This window comes from Pinus tabuliformis, chromosome 7 (genome assembly GCF_031772625.1).
Source record: "Pinus tabuliformis cultivar Carrire ecotype Pingquan chromosome 7, CPIR1, whole genome shotgun sequence".
In the NCBI taxonomy this organism is placed as follows: domain Eukaryota; kingdom Viridiplantae; phylum Streptophyta; class Pinopsida; order Pinales; family Pinaceae; genus Pinus; species Pinus tabuliformis.
In genome coordinates this window covers 1,061,829,082-1,061,847,367 of record NC_142293.1, presented here as the reverse complement: position 1 = coordinate 1,061,847,367, position 18,286 = coordinate 1,061,829,082, and the positions used below count along the sequence as shown (strand labels likewise).

General features: G+C 38.4%; 1 protein-coding gene across 9 annotated transcripts in view; it reads left to right on the top strand.

The window, feature by feature from the left end:
• LOC149251293 (putative LRR receptor-like serine/threonine-protein kinase At1g51820) overlaps positions 1-18,286 on the top strand; it is a 338,812-nt gene that overhangs the window by 53,686 nt on the left and 266,840 nt on the right. The window lies entirely within an intron of this gene.

Sequence of the window (18,286 nt, the reverse complement as noted above, 5' to 3'; positions counted from 1 at the left end):
AGTTCACAAATAAAATAATAAGCCTCTCAAGAGGTCGAATGATCAATAATGCATGTTGTTGGGCTGTTTAAGAGGCCCGATGAAGTCCATAAGTGCCAAAATGATGAGTTGGACTCCCAAAAGTAATGGAGAAGGGGTTTACCACTTGTTCTCCACATAACAAACCTGTGGTGCTCCCAATGGTTGTGAGGGCACACAAGTGACCTCATGGGTCTCCAAGTCGAAGATGCTTGTAGACCATCTGTAAGGGCTCAGATGATGGTGTAGGTGATGCCACATCATCCTACAAGTCCTAGGTCAGTTGTCAAGTGCATGATACATCTGTGGGGCTGGCTGGGCAAAGGTGAATCAGGTGCATCTTCCTCGTCCAATAAGCGAATCTCGTGTAGTCTCTGAACATCTATGGGGATCCATGGAGTGATGTCAAATGCTGTGGAGGCCCATGGTTCTCAACACACACCCTACATGTGCCAATGTAGCCCTCTGGATGGTTAGGACCCCGTATAGGGAGACCAAACCCAAGATGGAGACCATCTGCAATCCTGCATAAGATCCAACGTGCCCCCTAGCCTTCTAGTACAACAAGTCATCAAGGAAATCGAGTCAAAGAGCTTACAAACCGTGGATCACAAATGGGGACTTCATAATGGCTTGCCCTTCGATAATGGGCTTTGGTATATGCTAATGTCTCCAAACTCCAAATGGGGTTAACCAAGTATCCTATTAGGTGGTTTCTACCTTTAAAGGGGATAATATGTCCAAAGTACATCCTCTAAAAGGTGGTGGAATGTGATAAAAAGGTGAATGGAGTAGGGAATGAGAAAGGGCAACCCTGGGCCACATGCCGGGGTACAAGTGTAGCTAGTAGAAGGCTAGCCCGCACTTGGGTATATAATATATAGGAGGGAGCAATCGTGGTACATGAGGTGCCCCGACCTTGATTTTTCCACCCTTCTATATATGCCTTTTTCCTTTTTATGATTTTTCTTTAATTAACTACTTGAGGCTCAAGGGATAAGAGCATGATGTGTGAGATATAGCAGTGGATACGCCTTTTTAAGGTAGGGCGATTCATTGTCCACTAGGGGTTGGGACAATCATGGATTCCTATATGATGAAGGAGGCTCATAGAACCTGTAGGAATCGGAGTGATGGCCATAATGATGGGGTGGAGCTCATGTATTAGCTTTTGCCCACGTGCTAAATATGTTTGTCCTGACCATATTTTGCATTTTGTGGTACATTTTCGTGTTGAATGTGGCCAATTGTGCATTTACTTTTCTTTTTAGTTGCATCAACCTCCGGGGCATCATTCTAGGCCTGACCCAAGGTGTGGGCAAGGGGAAGGGAAGAGCTAGCCCTATGTGGACCTAGTGGAGGAATGTGGACCCAGGTGGGAGAAATGATGAATGGGGTAATAATGAGTGGCAAGGGGGGAATATATGTGGATAAGGGAGCCGAGACCACGCAACCAAAATGAGGGTTTCCCATGAAATACCATCCCTAAAGCCAAGTGGTCATTAAAAGAGATCCAACAAGGCTAGAATCCAAGGTTAATATCCAAAAAGGGGTCGAGGGGACAAGAGCATAGACCTAGCCCATTCTTTTTGCTGAATCCCCCCATTAAGCCATGCCCAAAAGTGTCCATGATAAGCAAACTACAATACTCAATTATCAAATGACAAGGCATACCTTTAGATTTGGGAGGCCCACCTTCAAACATATGACCATGATAGATGGGTGAAGGACCACATGGCTGGCTTAGGTGGCGGAGAAATGGCACGACGAGCTAGTTGGTCGCTGCTGGATGCTGACTGAGGACCATCTTGGATAATTTTTTTCTTTTAGGGATATCTCCCACAAAATGGTGGGTAACATCTGGCTCCAACTGAGACGTGATCTCTCGAAGAAGTGGGCGAAGCTACTCGAATAGGAAGTCACGAGAACTCCGACAATCTCTTGGTTACCATAGACCTATTACCTGCATATATCAACGATTGAACCCATAGGGCAACATGTTTTTCATAGTGTCTTATGATCACCCATGCTTAATGTTAGGCCGCAAAATCAATAGAAAAATAAAATATGCAAATTTTACTTTAAATGCATCTAATCTACCATGAGAAATATCATATGATGTTAGTTCTAATGCAAAATCAACTCACAATGCATCCTACTCTACCATGCATATGATACAATGTCAAGTGCTAGGTATAATCATAGACCCAATGCAACTTACGTGTCAATTGATCAATACAAGAATGCATGCTTCCATGATTATTTTTGCAGTGAACTTGACAATACAAATGGGAATAACGATGTGAGGGGTTGCGAGGGAGGGATGTGGGAAAACAAGAGACCCATATGCCATAGAAAGGAACCCTGGAAGAAGGAAAAGACACCAGTTGAGAGGATTGGATTTGATCCTCCAACCAAGAGATGGAAATGTCAATGACCAAGTATATGAATCTTTGATGAAGAACTATCTCGGGCCTATCATCCTTAGGGTAAGAAGGAGTGAAAGACTTAGACATATTTAGGATGATACTATTTTGGTCATTGGGAAAAGAAGAAGTGGACTCATCATTGTATCTGGGGAAAGACCACGATTCCTGGTTTTTCAAAGGGAAATAAACTCTTCATTAAGACTAGGGGAATGAACATCATCACAAACATCTATTTCCAGGGCAGGGGAGGAACACTCAAACATGAAGAAAAATCCTTTATCGGTGGCATGGCCTAGGGAAGCATCTTCCTCAATTTCTTCTATATTAGAGTCATCAAAATTTCCCACAATCTTGGAAGGCTCTTCTTTGATTGAATCATCTTGGAACATAAAGAAGAGACCTTTCCAACCATTAGGAAAGGATTCATAAGGATCAACATTGTTATCCAGAAGGAGTAGAGCATTTTCTTCTTCCTTGAGCTCGTTCTTATGGACTTGAGAAACCATGGGGTCTTCATTTCTATAATCATACCCAATTCCCCAATCAACAACCCAAAAGCCACTCATAAATTCTTTGTTTATTTGACTATCATGATCTTCCTCGGAATCCTCCCATTTTTCACTATATATTTGGTGTTGGTTAGGATGCCATTCTCTTCTTTAGATAGGGAGGACTTTTCCTCCTTCATTCGTTCCCGAAGAATGATCTCCAAGGTATTTACTACATGATTTTGATAAATGCCTCAAGAAGGAAGTCATCGGGCTCTTTATATTCACTCTTCGTGTTACGAAGCCTTTTCGATTGCTCACAAGAGTGGGAGAAAATCTCTTGGGAGTTATATTTGGCTATCAGTTTCCTACAAGACTTTTCATACTCCATCATCCATTCTTGCAATGTCTGAGGGTTCTTGGGGTTGATATCTTCCTCATTATCCTTAGAGGACATGCTTTCCAATTCATGAGGCTCTCCTTTGGCACCATTCTTAAAGTATGCAGAGACTCTTCCTCAAGCATAAAACCATATTCAATAACTTCCTCCTCTCGAAGGGCCACGTCCAACATTTGAAATATATCTTCATGAGATTGGAAACCTGGCCCTTCATGTAACAAGAAATGCGTAGTCAACATTGGAAGAGAGAGAATGCTTTTAGGTTCACATGACTCAAGCGAATCAATATTTGGGGCAATGGATAGGACAAATAATTCCATTTGGTCACAAGGTTGAGTTATATTTTGCTTTGAAAGGTACCTTATGAACCTTACGATGTGATTGGTTGCGGAATGTGGATCCCCATCGAACATTGGCATATTCTTCATGCATTCCAATGAGGAATACTACGGAATCCCTATTACTTTTATGGCGGGAATATATGTAGTCAACGCGTTGCTGGGTCCTTAATGACATGGGGGTTAGCAGGGTGAATGAAATTGCCTTGACAAATGCTTGCTTCACCCTACAAGCATTGACTTTAGAGATCAATGAAGAACTAGGGCTTCGTTCTTACAATGGAGTCGCCAATAATGATATGTCAATATGTCGTATGGGGCAGAAAACAAATGTTTCTTGTCCCCGACAACAACGCCAAAATGTTACTGCTAAAACTTGCAAGGGACCTAAAGGGGATTCCTAAAGGAGACAACTGCTAAGCCAAGGGCAGCAATGGAGACTTATCCCACTGCACCTTAGCTAAGACTCCCTACTCTTTACAGACTTTCACCGACAGGAGGCGACCTGGTATATGGAAGTCACTTGTGAAGGATGAATCAACAAATGGATGTGAAGTGACCCCGATGATCCTTTTCTTAGAAGCGGGTAAAGAATGGAGCTTACTTGCTCTTTAAGCAAGGTACAAAGGTTTCTAGGATAAGGAGGGGAGGATTTAAGGGTTAGGTTAGAGGAATATGCCTTGTAAAGGAGTTTCCCAATCCTAAAATCTTTATTGAACTTGGCTTCCTGAATGGTTCTTGAAGAATTGACCTTTCAAAGGTATGGGACCACACGAGAGCAAGTGGACCTAACCTAGGTTAAGGAGAGAGAATCTAGCAACCAATGATGTTATTAACCCAGATAAGAAAGGGGAAAGGATCAAAGCAAGAATTTCCAATTAAAGCTGTCAAATTGATCTTATGAGGTGCTAGCCTAGGGAATACTAGGGCAAAGTTTGATCTTAGAGCTAGGGCTTGGGTTATCTCACAACTCCATCATCAGAATGGCTTCAAAATTGGAGGAGGCCTTGAGGACACACCAACACAGTAGAGGCTAGGAGATCAAAATTTTTCTTTGGCTATTTTGTCGGGAAAGTGATGCCCTAGGTGACCCAACTTGGCTAGACCTAGAAGAGAAAGGGAGAGGTGAAAAAAAATGTTCTTTGAATGATCACCTAATGGTGGACTAGTTGCTAATCCCTCGGGGAGAATGGAGTCTAGGAGAATGATGAGAACCAAACTCGTATTTAGTCAAGGACGCCTTAAGGGCTACTTCGCTTGGCCTTTAGGGCAAGAAGAAGAGACCTCAAAGTTTTTATACTTCGCTTTGCAAAAGGAGATGGCTTATCATGATAAATTCACTGGTGGAATTATCCGTAGGAGATTTCATTCACATACAATGCCCAAACATTGAGAGATGCTATATAGAAACAATAATTTCACAATTTTGTAATTATGCAATGCAACAATTAGCTCTAATATAGTGAAAATCCGGTTCAATGCATAAAAGTAAAACAAGAATAGCATTAAACGTGTATACTTACTTGTAATAGAACATATCCAACCATCAACAATTTGACAATAAAGAAGCTCCAAGATAAAATACTCTAATCCAAACATCAAAATTCATCCATACTCCAATTCATCATCCCAGAAAAAGTGCGAAATTCTCTAAAGAGAAGAATGATCCAATCCATTGCGATGATACAAATGAATTCATGTCTCTCATATTTATACACTCATTAGGAGTTTGAATTACCTAATTTGAGCCTACATTAGCCTATCAACTAAAATAATGTGCAAAAAACTATCTATCGGTGACAAGCCCACCAAACTAGCTTACAAATAAAATAATAAGCCTCCCAAGGGGTTGAATGATTAATAATGCATGTCATTGGGCTCTCTAAGAGGCCTAATGAAGTCCATAAGTGCCAAAATGATGCGTTGGACTTCCAAAAGTAATGGATAAGGGGTTGACCCCTTGTTCTCCACATAATAAACCTGTGGTGCTCCCAATGGCTGTGAGGGCACACAAGTGACCTCATGAGTCTCCATGTAAGTCGAAGATGCCTGTAGACCATCTGTAAGGGCTTAGATGTTGTTGTAGGTGATGCCACATCATCCTACAAGTCCTGGGTTAGCTGCCAAGTGCATGGTATATCTGTGGGGCTGGTTGGGCAAAGGTGAACCAGGTGCATTTTCCTCGCCCAATAAGCGAATCTTGAGCAGTCTTTGAACATCTATGGGGATCCATGGAGTGTTGTCTAATGCTATGGAGGCCTATGGCTCTTAACACACACCCTACATGTGCCAATGTAGCCCTTTGGAGGGTTAGGACCCTGTATAAGGAGACCAAACCCAAGATGGAGACCATTTGCAATCCTGCATAAGATCCAATGCGTCCCCTAGCCTTCTAGTACAACAAGTCATCAAGAAAATCGAGTAAAAGAGCTTACAAACCATGGATCACAAATGGGGACTTCATAATGCCCTGCCCTTCAATAATGGGCTTTGGCATGTGCTAATGTCTCCAAACTCCAAATGGGGTTAACCAAGTATCCTATTAGGTGGTTTCTACCTTTAAAGGGGATAATATGTCCAAGGTACATCCTTTAAAAGGTGGTGGCATGTGATAAAGTGGTGAATGGAGTAGGGAATGAGAAGGGGCAGTCCTCGGCCACATGCTAGGGTACAAGGGTAGTTAGTAGAAGTGAAGCCCACACTTGGGTATATAATGTATAGGAGGGAACAATCATGGTACATGAGGTGCCCCGACCTTGATTTTTCCACCCTTCTTTTTACGCCTTTTGCCTTTTTATGATTTTTCTTTAATTAACTTCTCGGGGCTCAAGGGGTAAGAGCATGATGTGTGAGATATAGCAGTGAATACGCCCTTTTAAGTAGGGCAGTTCATTGCCCACTAAGGGTTGGGATAATCATGGTTTCCTATATGATGAAGGAGGTTCATAGAACTTGTAGGAACCGGGGTGATGGCCATGATGATGGGGTAGAGCTCATGTATTGACTTTTACCCACATGCTAAATGTGTGGTAGGTTTTCCTATTGAATGTGGCCAATTGTGCTTTTACTTTTCTTTTTAGTTGCATCAACCTCCAGGGCATCATTCTAGGCTTGCCCCAAGGTGTGGTCAAGGGGAAGGGGAGAGTTAGCCCTATGTGGACCTAGTGGAGGAATGTGGACCCAGGTGGGAGAAATGATGAATGGGGTAATAATGAGTGGAATGGATGGAATATATGGGGATAAGGGAGCTGGGACCCGCAACCAAAATGAGGGTTTCCCATGAAATACCATCCCTAAAGCCAAGTGGTTAGTAAAAGAGATCCCACGGGGCTAGAACCCAACGTTAATATCCAAAAAGGGGTCTAGGGGACAAGAGCACAGACCTAGCCCATTCTTTTCGCCGTATCTCCCCATTAATCCATGCCCAAAAGTGTCCTTGATAAACAGACTATAATACTCAATTACCAAATGACAAGGCATACCTTTAGGTTCGGGAGGCCCACCTTCAAACATACGATCATGACAGATGGGTGAGGGACCACATGGCTGGCTCAGGTGGTAGAGAAGTGGTAGTACGAGCTAGTTGGTGGTTGTAAGGGGCTACCGGCTGTTGACTAAGGACCATTTTGGAGAACTTTTTTCTCTTAGGGATATCACCCACAAAATGGTGGGTAACACAACCATTTATTTTTCTTATCAGTTAAGAAACATTGAAAACATGTTTCTATATATTTGTTAATTGCCTTAGTTTGTCTGTTAGTCTTGGGATGGTATGCAAAATTCGTAGTGAGAGATATTGCCACCTGCTTAGATAGTTCGTTGGAAAAGTTGCTTTTAAATTTGGAATCATGATTGCTTACAATCACCTTTGGAAATCCATGCAATTAGCATATAACTTAAAAACATGCTTCTGCTATTTGTTTTTCTTTCTTGTATTTTTGGATAGATATAAAATGTGCATATTTTTTCAGCCTATCTACCACCATAAAAAAATGACCTTTCCTTTTTGATAATGGAATTTTGTTTATGAAAGCCATTGAAATCTCTTCCCGGTTTTGGTGTGGGATGTGTAGGGACTATAGTAAACTGGGCTGTGGGAAGAGATTACTATTGTTCCTTTGACACGTGTCACATTTTACCATGTACCTTTTTATATCATTCTTCATTCCTTTCTTGTAGTAAGATTAGCTGGCACTGTAATATGTTTTTATGAAACCTCTATTACCAGCTTGTGGTGACTTATGTACTTCCTGCAAAATTTGATGTTTACATTTAGAGGAAGGAGGTAGGTAGATATGATCTTTATACCAGAGAATATCATTTTTCCAAGTAAATTTTGTATTGTGTTCAATATCCTCAATGATTTGTGTTGTTTCAGTGTCTTTGATGTATTCTTCCCTAACGTCATCTATCCAATCAGGTGCAATAGTGGACATTTCATATGAATATATCTCTTCATGCTTTCCGGCGGCATTGATTTTTCCTTTTTGGGTAGTATTTCAATGTCAAAGGATTGTCTTTTCCATCCACTTTTGTTGCCCCATAGTCAAGGTCTTTAGTTATAATACATATTTAAGACTATCGTGATCAGTTTGGACTAAAAATTTATTTTCTGACAAGTTTTGCTGCCATTTGATTTATGCATGTATAATTGTGAGGATCTCCTTATCTTATGTAGATTTCAGACATTCTTGGTTGTTGAATTTTCCACTTTTAAAGACTCTGGTCATATTGCTCCAATTCCCACTCAAGAAGCATCACATTCTACAGTAAATGGTTTGGAGAAATGAGGAGTAGCTAATACCGGAGCTGTGGTCATCAATTTTTTGTGTTTAGGGAAGGCTTGTTCTGCCTTTTCATTCCATTGAAAGGCATTTTTTCGTAGTGAATTAAACAATGGTGTTGCTGTGTGTGTGTAATTCTGTGTGAATATTCTATAGTGCTGAGTTAAGCTTACAAATCTTCTTATTTTTAAAACATTTTTGGCCTGGGCCTGGCCTGTTGGTGATTGTCTTAATTTTATTGGATCCACCTTAACTCCAGATATTATGTGGCCCAAGTATTTGACTTCTTTCTCTCCAATGTTACAGTATAAGATATTTTTGTGTGGTATCGATTTTCTTCAAGAACTGTTAGGACTTGTTCTAAGTGTTGAGGTGTTCCTTCCACACCTTACTATAGATGAGGATATCATCAAAAAACACTAGGGAAAATTTCCCAAGGAAAGGTTGGAATAATTCATTCATAGCTGATTAAGAGGTGGTAGGGGTGTTTGTGAACCCAAATAGCATCACCTTAAACTCATAAAGGCATTCATGTATTCTAAAGGCTCTCTTTTCCATATCTGTAAGTGAATTTCAATCTGATAATATCTTGATCATAAATCCAATTTGGAGAAATACTTGGCACCATGCAGTTCATCGAGCATTTCATTAATGAAGGATATCATAAATCTTTTCTGATTGGTTAATGCTTTGTAATCTATACATATACTAAAGGACATCTTACCACAAAATCTAGTAGGCCTAGTGCAAAGGCTCCCTAGGCAACCTAGGTTTTATGGCAACAATAAGATCAACCACCATTGTCACCTCAGGGGCTTTTCTCTTGCTGTTTTGTGGTTGGATGTTATCCCCACAAGGGAGGCTTCTTTGGAAAGGCTTAGATGTTAGATGACTAGGGTTTCAAGCCAAATGGCTCTCTAAGGAGCTTGCAGATAAATTACCTAGAAACGTCTTCAATAAAGGAGGGTTCAAGGGTGATAAGAGTCTAATGGTTTTAGAGAAGGTACCAGCAAATCCTTGGAGGCCAAGATAAGAGTCACAAATGTTCAAGTACGCTTTCCACCAGCCCATTAAGCTAAAGAAAAGTTGTTATAAGCTATGGTTTTTATGATAGGCAGATTTACAACATGTAAAAGTATATAAAAATAAAGAAATACCATCTAAGTAAATAGATTAACAAAGGATTGAAGGCTATCATAGCGATAAGCAAAGGATAGGTCAACTTTAGGTTTTTAATGGTTAAAAATGCATAGAATAGCAACATAAACCCTAGAAATCAGCTCTAAATTTGGGGTGAAAACATGCAATAAATGCTATAATTTGTCTTTCAAATATTAATGAGTGCTGTTGTCTCACAGATTGTTTGGGCAACGTGACAATGCTCAGACCGGGGGCTGTCACCCTGATCCCCGATCTCTCCGTTTAAGCCGCCTCCCGAGGCTAAGGGGGGTAGACCCTATGGGATAAAGGAAGACCAACTGTGGACTAGTTGGGTTGGGAGACACAGCAAGACAATTTAGCACTTGATTGATGTTAGAAATTAATGTCCCAGTGCCTTATGGAGTTAATGATTAAATGATTATTTATTAAATGTTGCAGAAATATGAACCTTGTAAAACAATCATTTATTATCAAATATCCCAAGCAATACAAACTATTCAATAAACTCACAATGCTTTAATAATGATCCAGCAATTAAATTTCTAAAGATTGAATGCTTTAAACAACCATACAATTTAAATGCTAACCAGTTACCACTTTCATATAGCTAACTTTAAATAAACATTTAAGTGCATTTAACTATAGAAAAGTGGAACATAGATACCACGAAAGACGCCAAAAAATGAATTTTCAATTTTTTGTTAAGCTTTTTCAAAATTTTTAATTTTTAAATATTTTTATATTTATTTTTATGTTTTTATAAAATTTTAGGATTAAAATAAAACAAAACTAAAGTCTGAATAAATAAAATTTAAATCTAAACTAAAGTCTAATCTAAAATCTAAAAGGAATTTTTTTATGCATTTTTTTGTATTTTTATATTTTTAAATGAAATAAAACTAAAAAAATGTCTAATTCTAAACTAGACGAAAATAAAATATATACAAAAATGAAATCTAAAATTAAAAAATAAAATCTAATTCTAAAAACTAAAAACTAAAAAAAAAAAAAAAATGTATGCCTTTTTTAATTTTTAATTTTTATGATTTTTTGATATTATTTTTAAAATCAAACTTTAAAAATTAAATCTAAATTTAAAGCAATTTAAATCTAAAACTAAACAAAAATTTAATAAATCTAAAACTAAATTAAACTTTAAAAATTTGAATATCAAAACTAAAGCCTAACCAAAAGAAAAAGAAAATCGAAACTAAACCTAAGCTAAAGAAATATATACATGCACTAACCTTATAAACCAAATAACAAAAAAAAGAAATTGAATTGAAATTAAAATCTAAAACTAAAAATTTAATTCTAAAATCTAAAACTAAACTATACAAAAAGATATATTACCCTAACTTGCGTTAAACCATAAATCAAAAAGCAAACAAATCAAAATTGCTGGTTATTGTTTGCGTGAGAGTTGGACGACAGGCAAGGAGGGTTTGCAGCTGAAGACTTCAACAGCTGAAAGGAGCTTTGGCAGGGATGATGAAGGGTCGAGCAACAGTGAAAATAGATATGCGTAGAAGGTGAAGGAATACGATTGCAGAGGGAGTTGTTCACCAGCGAAGAAGAGTGAGTTCGCTGCAGGTGAAGTTGTGGGCAGCGTAGAGCTGGAAGTGAAACCGCAGAGGAAATAACTGCGTGAGGGTTTCTGGTAAATCAATGGAGGGAGAAGCAATGCGTAGGAAGGTATGAATGCTGTGGAAAGGCAACATGCAGGTGGGGAAGCAGACTGCGTGGAGGGGAGCTGAGGTTTCTGGATGGCGGGCGGTTTATGAGATCGCTTTTCTTTTCTTTTTTTCTTTTTTTTTATTTGTGCTTTGCAGGTTATAGCAACGTGAGGAAAAAATGTGAGAGAATGAGCTGATAGATGAGAAGCGTAGGGGAAAAAGAAAATCAAATGGCAGCTGCGTGGGGATGGCTGAAGGCAGAGGCGTGGGCAGTGTGGTTTCTGATTTTATTTGCAGGTAAGAGCTGCGTTTGACAGTGTGAAGCTTGGAGTAGTTGAACAACGTATAAGGCTTTGGAACCAGGCAGCAAATGGATCAATACAGATGGTAACGGATTTGGAGATGGCGAAGCAGCAAGGGTTTTACCCACTTCACAATAATAAAAATTTTCGAAATTTTTTCCTGCAACGCAAATGAAACCCCAAACAACAGAATTGTACCCCTGCAGAAAATTGGTTCTGAGGCCAGATCTTACCCTCCAGGGCCTAGATCTGGCTTCAAGATTGAAGCTCACCTTCAGATCTGCAACTTGTAACCTGCAACCTGAAAACAATGAAAACAAACAGCCAGAACCTGAAAATGCAAAAAATAAATGAAACCCAAAAAACCCTAAGAACTAGCTAAATAATTAAAGTATTTACAAATTGAAGGCTCTAGGTAGCCAGATTTATCGTTATGCCACAGAAATATTTCCAGAATTTTAAACTTAATGTGAGGTGCTTTAGAAAACCCTTCATGCATCTGCAAAAAATTCTAATGATAAGCCCGAGATTAAAACTAGCTGGGCTCTTTCAAAAAACGCAATCTAGGAGTTGGCTGATTCCTCCAAGAACTTCCCCTAACACATGATAAACTCAAAATTAAGGATATCTTGCACAGCTTAAATCAACTATTAACATAGAGGGAGAAAACAACAATGAAATTCAGATCAAATGGAGATACTTGCCATTATACTCAGAAATTAAACTATCATTCAAACCCCAAAGATCAAACAAGATACTTGTGCCTAAATCAATCTTCATCAAGCTATTATCAATGGCTGAAACTAAATTTATGCAGAAAAATAAAACATCTTACAGCATTTCCAGAAGAGTAACACCAGTAAGATTTATAACCCCAAAGTCTTTCTTTATTGCACAAAAAATGACTACAAGAGAGCTTTCTTTAGCACACGACTCTCAGATTGAATGATCTCAAATGGACCCCTGACCCCCTATTTAAAGGAAAATTTCCCAATGGCTTGTTCGAGTGATCCATGTCAAAATGATCTCGACCATCGATGAGGATCAAAATCCCTTTTAATCTCATCCGTCGAAATTTTTAAATGCATTTTAATATATTAAAAATTTAAATTTGCATTTATTTTCTCAAAATTTTGACTTATTTTATTATTTATTTTATTTTTTAATTTTAATTTTAATTTTTCTTTTTTATATTTTTTAATTTTTAATTTATTAATTTTTTTAATTTTTTTATTATTATTTATTTATTACTTATATTTGATCCTCGAACTTAGCCTTTGGAAAAATCACCTAGGACCTAGGACTTATGAGGGGATAAAACGTTTTCTAACCCTCAAGACACTTTACATCATGACTGTTACAATTTTACATCTTAAGGGGGAAATCCCATTTGACATAGATCCTCATAGACCACTCAGTTCTGCGACACAAACATAATCCAGCAGATCAAGCAATTTGTAATAACCTAACCAAATAGTTAGAATTATTTCCAAATTACGTTTACATAAACTCGACCTAGCACACTAGGATTCCCCTAAGATTCTAATGACAAAATCCATTCCGGCTTTGGGGTTAGGCTAAAGGAAAACTGTGCCGATCATGGATTGGTGAGACAAAAAACCTTTCGGAACGTAGATTATCACTAGAAAATTAGGTTTGCCTAGGCAAATACATACATGACACAGATCTGCTAAGATTATTTACAATTTACACATGCAGACTGGGTTTACAACATAACATGATCGGGCTGATGATGACAGTCGAATGGCACGGACACGTCGATCAAGCGCTATCCCTTTTGCGAAAAAGGGGGTGTATTGCTATGGGTAGTTGACAAATTGCTATCAAATGCAAATTTACATCAAACCCTAACCCTAGTTATCAAGAAATAAAGGAGTGAGAAACATTTTAAAAGGTGATCCCACAACTAGATTAGTGCTTGTATTCAGTTGGGCAATGGAGTTAATTAGGGTGAGGTCAATGATAAAAGGACTTGGATAAAGAGGGTGGAAGCCTAATTCACTTCTCATAGAAGTCCTAGTGACTACTTTTGTAGAAGATTTAAGGTCAAACGATGCATGAAAAAAGTTCCTTTGATGGATTCTTGAATGACAAATTTTGTATAATCACATAGAAACATGAATTCATAAAAGATATTGCACTTTTTAATATGACCCTTGATAAATCCTAGTTTCATAAAATAGCATGCAAAATGGAAGAAGATAGCATAATTCAAGCAAGAATCACTTCATCAATCTATAAGTAAGTCTCTCCATGCAAAAATATCCTCCCCAAGACAATTCACACCATCATTCATCCATTATGTCCAAGAGAAAAAGAGAAAAGAGCTAGTGCCGACTCACTCAAGAGGAGGGATGAGTGTGTTTAATGATGATTGAACGAGAATGACTTCCCTATATTTATATGAGGGCAACCAAGTCAATTTTAATTAATTTAATGAAAAATCCCTAAATGCTTGCTTAAAGCATTCAACTAGGCTGATAGGTCACAAGCTGACATAAAGTTAACTTTACAAATGATAAATCATAGTAAAAAATAACAGAAATCCTCCACACATGTGGGAGGAAAGGCTCTCCAAAATGACGCCATCCTTAAAAAATGGGCATCTCCATCAAGCAAGTGACAAGGTGGATTTATGAGTGCTACTCACTCCAAGGGACATCATCAAATTGCATGGGTGTTTCTCCAAGTAACATCTCCTCCACCAAGATGTCATTATCACAAAGGCTTACATCACCTTCCTAGGGCATGCATGGGTGACGTGGCAGCCCTAGGGTTAAGCTTTAGCATCAGAACAAGGTGTGCTAACCCTCCTAAATCATCTCAAATGGTCTCCATCATTGTCTGGGCTTTGGCACAAGGTAACGTCCAGACTTCATCAAACAAGTTCAAGACCAACCTTGGAGTGTCTTGGGTCCATCTGGGTGCACCATCAATCAGGCCACCACCTTGGCTCTAGCATCTAGAGGTGTAGCAAGGGGTATACAACTATGTGGAGGCTCCTCAAAGCCCAATGCTCATCTCAAGAGGGGCAACATTGAGGCTACAATGTCATATGCGCTCTCAAAGCTAGGCCATATGTCCTTTTTATTGTGTTGGAGAGGTATCAAGCCATCCCTCAAGAGATCTTTGTTGCATGTGAGATGAACCACTTGAAACATACTCTCAAGATCAAGTCATATCAACATTATAAGGGACAAAAACCGTTAAAGCATCATAGTGGACCATATTCAATGTTAGGGGCCCAAAAATACTTCACTCAAGCCTTGCCTTCAAGTGTTTTTCTAGTTCGTGATTTGTAAGCAAGTTTTTTCAGAAGAAAAAAACCTGGTTTATATGATTTGTAAGCAAGTTACCACACTTATGTTAGGGGTGATTATACAATTAACCCTATTAGGTGCTTCCAACCCCTAAGGGGAGGGGCATTTCACAGGTAGGTCCATCTATCCATAAATGCATGTGATAAATGTGGTCATGGAATGCGAAAGACTCCAAAGAAGATGGCCATAGCCATGGTACTAGCTGAAGGGGGTCTAACATCAAGAGTAATGATGAGAAGAGGGAGCAATCATGGAGGCATTAGTTACCCCTTTCCTCTTCTTGCTTTTTCCACTCCCTGGTGTGCCTTTTACTTTAATTATTTGTCTTTCGTTCTTGCATAGCTTAGGTAACTTAGATTGCTTTATGCATTTCCAATACCCCTTAAGGATGTACTAGTTTATCGCTCATTGGGGTTGGGACATTCATAAGTTCCTTCATTAAGATAGAGCATGAATGCTTAGGAACTAGGTGATGGTAAATGAGGGGGGTAGAGCTCATGCTAGTTTTCACCCATGCGCTTATTCAATGTTCCAACCATCTTTTGCATTTTTCATTTTCTTTCATTTGTGACTTCATATGCTTTTATCTTTATTTTAGTTGCATCAACCTCTTAGGGAAAATTTTTGGGCCTTAATGCAGAGATGAGGATATAGGGTGCTATTCCTATTGCCCAATGACCAATGACAATCAACCCAAGGAATGGAGGTGGATATAAGGGAAACATTGAAGGTGGTAAGTATGGATTACCATGGGCACCCTATATCAATCAATACCTCTTATTAGTGTCCTTCCTAGTAGTGGAAGGAAAAGGGCCTCAGGGGAGTTCAGACTAGACTAGGGGCAAAGGATAATCTCCTAGTTGAAGTATGGGAACAAGGGTACAATCAAGAGTGGTCAATATTCCAACTTGGCCTGTCATCCTATTTAATCTACCCCAAACATTAAATGAAAGCACATAATCACATAAATGGTTAGTGTACCTTTTGATAGATGACCCACCTTCCTTCAAGAAATATGTTAGATGGGAGAAAGCACGAAGTAAAGCTATCTATGGATCATCATAGGGCTGCTAGTTGGCTGGCTGATCAATGGGGAGAAAATTTTTCGCCTAGGGATTACCCACTTATGGTGGGTAATAGGACCCCTCTTTCCTTCTAACTAAGATCATTGGAGATGAATATGGACTCCTACTCTTGCCTATGACTACATATTTTAATTGGAATTAAGTGTTCTATCTCAATTTTATGATAACGAGGATATCAACGTTGACAAGGGAAAATCTTGGTTTTAACTCTATTGAGTGTTCAAATTTTCGTATTGGGAGTAGTTTCATATGTAATTCTTGAAAGTCTTGAATTTCATGATACTCTCATTGTTGTTCTCTTTTTGTGAAGATAACTATTTTGTGGTTTATATCTCTGTTACCGCAAAATCTACCAGGCCTTGGAGAGGGGCACCCTACAAGGCTAACACTAGACCAAGTGAAAACAATGGGGTGATGGCCCACTGTCACCACAGCCAAAACCCCTTGCTCTTTATGGATTTTCACCGATGGGAGGAGTCTTGGTATGTGAGAAGGTCACCTAAGGGGTATTCTAAGGTTAAAGTACAAGGTGACATAATGAGGCCTTCTACAAGAAAGTCACAATTTAGGCTTAGGGTTCCAATAGGAGGTAATTCACTTTCTTGATAGAGGCCTATTAGATGAGGCACAAGACCTAGGGCTTGATTAGTAGGTTGAGTGTTTGGATGGCCAAAGGTCAAGGCAAGGAGAAAGGTCTTCCAATAATGATTTTCAATAAGAACAAGGCACATGGAACCCTCGAAAGGTCCCCAAGTTGAAGCAAAATCCAAACTAGGGTTAACTTAGGGCTAGTAACTAGGGCAGAGAAATTTATTGATAAAATTGAAGTGAATACCTACCAAAAGGAAGGATTTCGTGGCAACCACTATCCTCTTGGCATTTAGACTCTCCAACTCTAGAACTTCCTCTTCTGTAGGAATTCAGACCAAGCCCTAGCGTTGTCGCTTGGCCTTAAAAGGGTCAGAATAGGGCAAGGAAAGGAGAGAGAGAATTTATGGATTAAAAGTTAAGGTGATCATCAACAAAGGAGGGCCAATGCCTTATCCTTGGGTGGATGGAGTCTATGAGTTGATTAAATGACCAAAAAGTTGCTAAGGAGGAAGGATAATTGATGCCCTAGCATAAAAAACCCTAGCAATTACCTATTGAGATGGAACAAGGATTTTCATGGGAGAGCTAGTTAAAATTCACCACTAGGATTATTCTTCACCATGGAAAATTTTAGGGGGCGAATGTTCACCCTTCGGCGAAATTAAGGGGTTTTAAATTTTTAGTGGGCGAATATTTTGTATCATAGTACATTTTTACAAATCACCTCAAATAGCCCACCTTATTTTAAGGGAGAGGGTAAAACAGGTAAATTTAACCCTTGAAAGTTGGAGTTACAACCTTCCATTTGTTCTAATGTTCAAGAATAGGTTTTATTTAAGTGAATCCTATGGGCCAAATACCATATTTATAAAAGGCTATGGTAAATTAATTAAAATATGAATAAATGAGAGGTATGGTAAATAAATAAAACATTTTTTATATTTACTCCATAAGTCACCTTATATACATGCAAGGGTGTAAACAAATAAAAATATAAGTAAAGTGGAGGTATGACAAATAAATAAAACGTCTTTTTATATTTAGTCCATAACCTTTGTTCTATTTATGAAAGCTCAAAAAAGAGGTTTTATTTAAGTGAATCCTATGGGCCAAATACCATATTTGTAAAAGAGGTATGGTAAATTAATAAAAATATAAATAAATGAGAGGTATGGTAAACAAATAAAACATTTTTTTATATTTACTCCATAAGTCACCTTATATTTATGAACACTCAAAAAATGCATTATATTTAGGTGAAACCTATGGGCAAAATACTATGGGACAAATACCATGGGCTAGATTATTATTAATACCATGCAAGAAAACATTATTAACCCTAATATTAATATTAATAAAAATAAAAATGGCACATGGTATTGACCCATGGTATTCACCAAAATGGCACATGGTATTGACCCATGGTATTCACCTGGAATGTAGCCTATTTAAATGGGGGAATTAAACCAGCATAGATCCATCTTTACTTTGGATCTACTAATCCCCGAGAGGTATCCAATATCGTGATATGCAAACTAGCATAGAGTGAAAAATATTTGATCCCTCTCGGGGCTTGGTGGATCAAGAGTAAAAATGGATGTTGTAATTTAATGTATGTTAAAATTTTTAGCTTGATTAAAATAAAAAATAAAATAAAAATCAACTATTAATTT